Source organism: Curcuma longa, chromosome 10 (assembly GCF_044706935.1).
Source record: "Curcuma longa cultivar G26 ecotype Majalengka, Jawa Barat chromosome 10, ITB_CL_G26_1.1, whole genome shotgun sequence".
Classification (NCBI taxonomy): domain Eukaryota; kingdom Viridiplantae; phylum Streptophyta; class Magnoliopsida; order Zingiberales; family Zingiberaceae; genus Curcuma; species Curcuma longa.
The window spans coordinates 9,952,247-9,958,246 of NC_133870.1; positions in this window are offsets into that span (position 1 = coordinate 9,952,247).

Sequence of the window (6,000 nt, forward strand, 5' to 3'; positions counted from 1 at the left end):
GCCACCGCCACAGCCACCGCAGCCACCGCCACAGCCACCACCACAGCCACCACCTCCACCGCAACAGCCGCATCCACCTCCACCTCCATCGCCACCACCCCCACCTCGGCCTCCACCGTCTCCACCATCGCTGCTGAGTGCTCCAGCGACGGCCACACCGGCGACAACTCCCACCGCTGCACCTCCTGCAACTTCGGCGGCGGAGCCACTGCTTTTGCTGGCAGCGGGAGGAGTATAAACCGGAGCACCTCCGCCTCCGTAGTAGGTTACGCCGTTCGTCGCCGTGGTCGGGCGCCTCCTGTTGCTGCGACCGCCGCAGTTGAAGATAACCACGGCCATGACAGCGGCAGCCGCGAACACCAAGAAGAGTACTCCGAGCTCTGAGGACATGGAGGAGCCATGACCGGCCAACGACGCCTCCGCCAAGATCCGGCTCATCTTCTTCACCTACTGTCGATCGGATTGGTGCTTTAATTCCTTGACATGTACACGATTAAGAATTGTAAGTCTTCAAGTTATTTTTTATTGTTTAATTCAGAACATTTCCTCGAAATTTACAAACAATTCCGATCCGGTCCATCCAGCCGTTGGCCACAATGTAGTAATTGCTTTAGATCGCCGTCCACTGATCTCATCGGAGGGCCGATATTTGATGCCGTGTGACGTCGTCTCCTTTTTGCCTCCTCCTCCACTCATTGACATCGGCGTTGACTTGCCGGACGGGATCATTAAGACAGCGTGTCGCCATCGATTGGCTGGTCCGCCGGAGACGCCACGATGCCTTCCCTCGGTCGGCAGCCCACAGAGGTCGTGTCGATCTGGAACGCGACGAATTCTAAGTCTTCGCGTTTACTTTTGATTGGAACATTTCCTCGCAATTTATAAAGTCGATCGTGATATCCACCAAGTCAAAAAGTCAACCCCACCCGATGTTGACTATGTTTATACACAGGTAGTTTACTTATTTTTACCCACCAGATGTTGACTATGTTTATCCACCGGTTGTTAACTTGATTTTAATAATTCGGCGGGGATAAAAATCAAATAAAAGCTGAAATCCCCGTCGAATAGGTTATTTATGTGGGGTTGATGTGTTTTTCGCTTGCTCGGACTTTTCTTTCTCAGAAAACTATATCCAACTCTTATAAGTCTCAAAAATTCGACGGTTTAAGAATGTAGAGAGCATTAGAATTGACTGGTTCTATCAATGCGATCATTCTGATGTTTAAATTAATATCTGTAAAAGTGGAATAGAGATCTCGCAGAGATACGAGATTCGACGAAGAAGAAGTAAAAGGAAGGAAATTACTGAACTAGAGCCATCTCTACTCTTGAGAAGAAAGCAATATCTCTCTCTTACCCTTTGTGGTATTTATATAATTGACAAAAAGAATCTCCGCATAAGCCACAGCACCTTCTTTGGCCATCACTAGAAGGTTAGTAAGGGAATCAGATCCGACACCTGTTATAGATCTCTCCAACTGTAAAGAGGAAATCAAATCAAACAAGATTGGAAACAAAGATTACAGCAACAAATCTGTCAGAATCAAATAATAGCAAAGATATATCAGAATCAAATCATAGCAAAGAAAGTAACCAGCTGCTGCAAGGGAAAGAATCAAAATCAAATCATAGCAAAGAAAGTAACCAGCTACTACAAGAGAAAGAATTTGGATAAATTGATTCACTTTCCATTGTGTTTCTAATTTCTTTTTTTCTTGCACAAAGTCGTGCATATATATATATGTTGTATCAAAAAGCATGAATACAAGCTTTATCTAGATTTTTCATGGTATCAGAGCCATCCACCTGAAAATCGTAATATTCATTATCCCCTTTCTTTTTTTTCTCTCTTGATCAATGGAGGAACCAAATCTCAGCATCCAATCCTTTCATCAAGGTGCTAGCCTTATTTCTGTTAAGCTAAGCAAAACAAATTACCTGATGTGGAGATCTCAGATTCTTTCTCTTGCTCGTAGTTTGGGTGTACTCCACCATCTAGAGAAAGATGGGTGGAAACCTCCTGCAGAAATAGAGAAAGACGGCAAAAAAATCTCCAATACAACTTATGCAAGTTGGAGTATCAATGATGGGTTGATCACTTCTTGGCTTCTTAGCACTATGAGAGAAGATATGCAAGGATCTATTGAAGAGATTGGATCCGCCTGCTCTCTCTGGACTTCTCTTGAAGAACAACTACTTCCTACAACAATTGAAAAGGAAGGACTGCTGAAGAACATGTTGATGACCATCAAGAAAGGATCACGATCTATAGATGAATATTTGAAGGATTTCAAATCAATTTGTGACAATCTTGCAGCAATTAAAAAGCCGGTTCCAGATCTTGATAAAGTTTTCCAATTTGCACGTGGGCTAGGACCAAAATATGAAACTTTTCGCCTTGCTATGGTGACAAAACCACCATATCCCACCTTCAACCAATTTGTGCTTGCTTTGCAAGGGCATGAGCAAATTCTCCAAATTCAAAGAGATGAGGAACGAGTATACGTAGAGCATGCGCAAGCCTTCTTTGGTCAACGAGGCCGTGGTCGAAATAATCGAGGAGGAAGGGGATCATTCAATTCTAAAGGACGAGGTTTTACTCCAGCTGGTCACTACAACACCAAAAATCGAGCAGTCAACAACTCTTCAATGATGATTGATCGACAATCACATCATCCAAAAAGAAGTTATGGTGTCGAGCAACAACAACCATCATCGAACAAAAATACTGGTAAAATCACTTGTCAAATCTGTGGAAAAGATAATCATAGTGTTGTTGACTGTTGGCATAGGTTTGATTACTCATATCAGTCTGAGGATTTACCTCAAGCACTAGCAGCTCTCACACTTCGTGATGGTGATCCATCTTTCTATGCTGACTCAGGAGCATCTTCACACATGACAAATGATGCAGGTAACTTAAACTATGCTAAACCTTACAAAGGTAGAGATGTTATTTTTGTTGGTAATGGGGAATGTTTGCCTATTTCACATACCGGAGAAACTGTTGTTCCTACAAAAGAAGGAAAACTAAATCTAAAAGATATCCTAGTGGTCCCTGGTTTGAAAAAGAATTTATTATCGGTTGGGAAACTTACTTCTGATAATGAATGTATCTTTGAATTCTCATCATCTGGTTTTGTTGTTAAGGACAAAGCTCAGAGAATAATAGCCAGGGGGCATAAACAAGGACAACTTTATGCTTTAGAAGACAACTCTCAAGAGACTTTTGCAGCAATAAGGAAAAGTGGCATCTCTTCAACATTGTGGCATCAACGACTTGGTCATCCTAACTCTAAGGCCTTATCATTATTACACAAGGAAAATATTATTGACGTTGCAAAGTGGGAAACTAAACCCTCTGTATGCGTCAGTTGTCAAATGGGGAAGAGCTGTAAGTTACCATTTAATAATTCAAATAAAATTTCAGCATTACCTCTTGAAAAAATTCACTGTGATCTTTGGGGACCAGCCCCAGTTATCTCAAATCAAGATTTTCGATTCTATGTGATATTTGTTGATGATTGTTCAAGATTCTCATGGCTTTATCCATTAAAGAGGAAATCAGATTTCTTTTCCTGTTTTAAGAAATTTCAAAAGCTTGTGGAAAATCAATTTAATCTCAAGATTAAAACTTTTCAATGTGATGGAGGAGGAGAGTTTAGCTCAAATGCTTTTCTTGAGCATGTTCAGAATTGTGGCATTCAAATGCAAATTTCATGTCCTGGAACTCCAGAGCAAAATGGAGTCGCAGAACGTAAACATTGACACATTGTCGAGATCGGTTTAACAATGTTATTTCATGCAAATCTTCCTTTGTCATTATGGGTTGAAGTTTTTCTTACTGCAGTCTATCTAATAAATCGACTCCCATCTACAGTGTTAGAAAATGATACTCCATATCACAAGTTGTATAAAAGGCATCCAGATTACAGCGGTTTGCGGGTTTTGGGATGTCGATGTTTTCCTTCGCTTCGTCATCATAATCAATCAAAGTTTGAGAAAAGAACTTATCCATGTGTTTTCATTGGTTATAGCCCACTTCACAAAGGATATCGATGCTTGGAGCCAAAGACAAAGAGGATCTATATTTCTCGTCATGTTGTTTTCGACGAGAATGAATTCCCATTCAAATTCACACAAGAAACTTCTACTGCTTTATTGCCATTAGTTGTGACAAAATTTCCTATATATGACGAATGTTTATCATCATCAAAAACAGGTCAGGTTGATGACTCCAACTCTACTTTTTTAGATTGTTGTTCAGATTCTGCTTCTACCCCTCTAGTTTCAACTAACCATGAACAACAAGTCATTTTTGAGCGGCCACATGAAACTCCAAATACAAATGCTCTTCCTTCAGACCATGTAACCGATGACAATAGTGTCCAAATAGATGAAGCATCCTCTATCAACTCATCAGACACGGAGATTTCTTCTCCCAATGCTCCTCTTCCACCAAGAACAAGAAGACTTCCTTCTTATTTGAAAGACTATGAAGTTTGTGATCTTCCTTCAGCACATGCTCTTGTTGCTACTAACAAAAATACTATTTTTGAACCAAAAACATTGAGAAGTGCTCTAAAAGACTCTAGGTGGACTACTGCTATGCAAGAAGAACTTGTAGCTCTCCGTGATAACAAGACGTGGGAGCTTGTCCCTCGCCCACCTCATACCAATGTAGTAAGTTCAAAATGGGTCTATCGAGTGAAATATAATGAAGATGGGTCAGTTGAAAGATTCAAAGCACGATTAGTTGCTCGTGGTTTCACGCAGGTCTCGGGAGTTGATTATGATGAAACTTTCAGCCCGGTTGTTAAACCAACAACTATAAGACTGGTTATTTCTCTCTCTATCTCTCTCGGTTGGTCTATGAAGCAACTGGATGTTAAAAATGCATTTTTACATGGGAAGCTCAAAGAAACTGTTTACATGGAGCAACCTCCGGGTTTTATTGATGAAAATTTTCCCAATCATGTTTGCCTTCTCAAAAAATCGCTCTACGGGCTAAAGCAAGCTCCACGAGCTTGGTTCGATCGACTTTCTCAAGTTTTGCTCCACCTTGGTTTCTACTGTAGTAAGGCTGACTCATCTCTCTTTATCTATTGTTGTGATAACATTGTCACTTTACTTCTAATCTACGTTGATGATGTTCTTTTAACTGGAAATGACGCACCTTTCATTGCAAATTTAATCACCATATTGAGCCAAGAATTTGCTATTAAAGATCTTGGTCCTTTGAAATATTTTCTCGGAGTTGAAATTAAATACTTTTCTGGAGGAGTTTTTCTTTCACAAGCTAAATATACACGCGACTTGCTTTATCGCACTGGTATGCTTGATTGCTCAAGTAATGCAACACCCATGAGCCTTAAAGAGAAGCCACATTCCTCTGACAATGATATTGTTGACTCCACTAATTTTCGAAGTATTGTTGGTGCATTACAATATCTTACATTCACTCGACCAGACATAGTTCATGCTGTTAATAAAGTATGTCAACACTTTGCTGCTCCTACCATGCTTCATTTTAAGGCAGTAAAACGTATCTTGCGATACCTTAAAGGCACACAAGATTTTGGAATTCGTTTCTTAGCTAGAAGTCCACTTTCACTATATGCATTTTGTGATGCCGACTGGGCTGGTTGCCCTTCCACTCGTCGAAGCACATCAGGATTTTGTGTGTTTCTTGGAGCTAATTGTATCTCATGGAGTTCCAAAAAGCAACCGACTGTTTCTCGTTCTAGTTCGGAGGCGGAATATCGTTGCATGGCATCTACTACAGCTGAATTAACTTGGATAACTTTCTTGCTTCGAGATATTGGCATTTCTCTGCTAAGGCCTCCCCAGCTATTTTGTGATAATGTTAGTGCCTTATACATGTCCGTCAATCCGATGTTTCATGCTCGAACCAAACATATTGAGATTGACTACCATTTTGTACGAGAGAAAGTAGCTATGGGGACCTTAGTAACCTGCTATATTCCTTCATCCTTG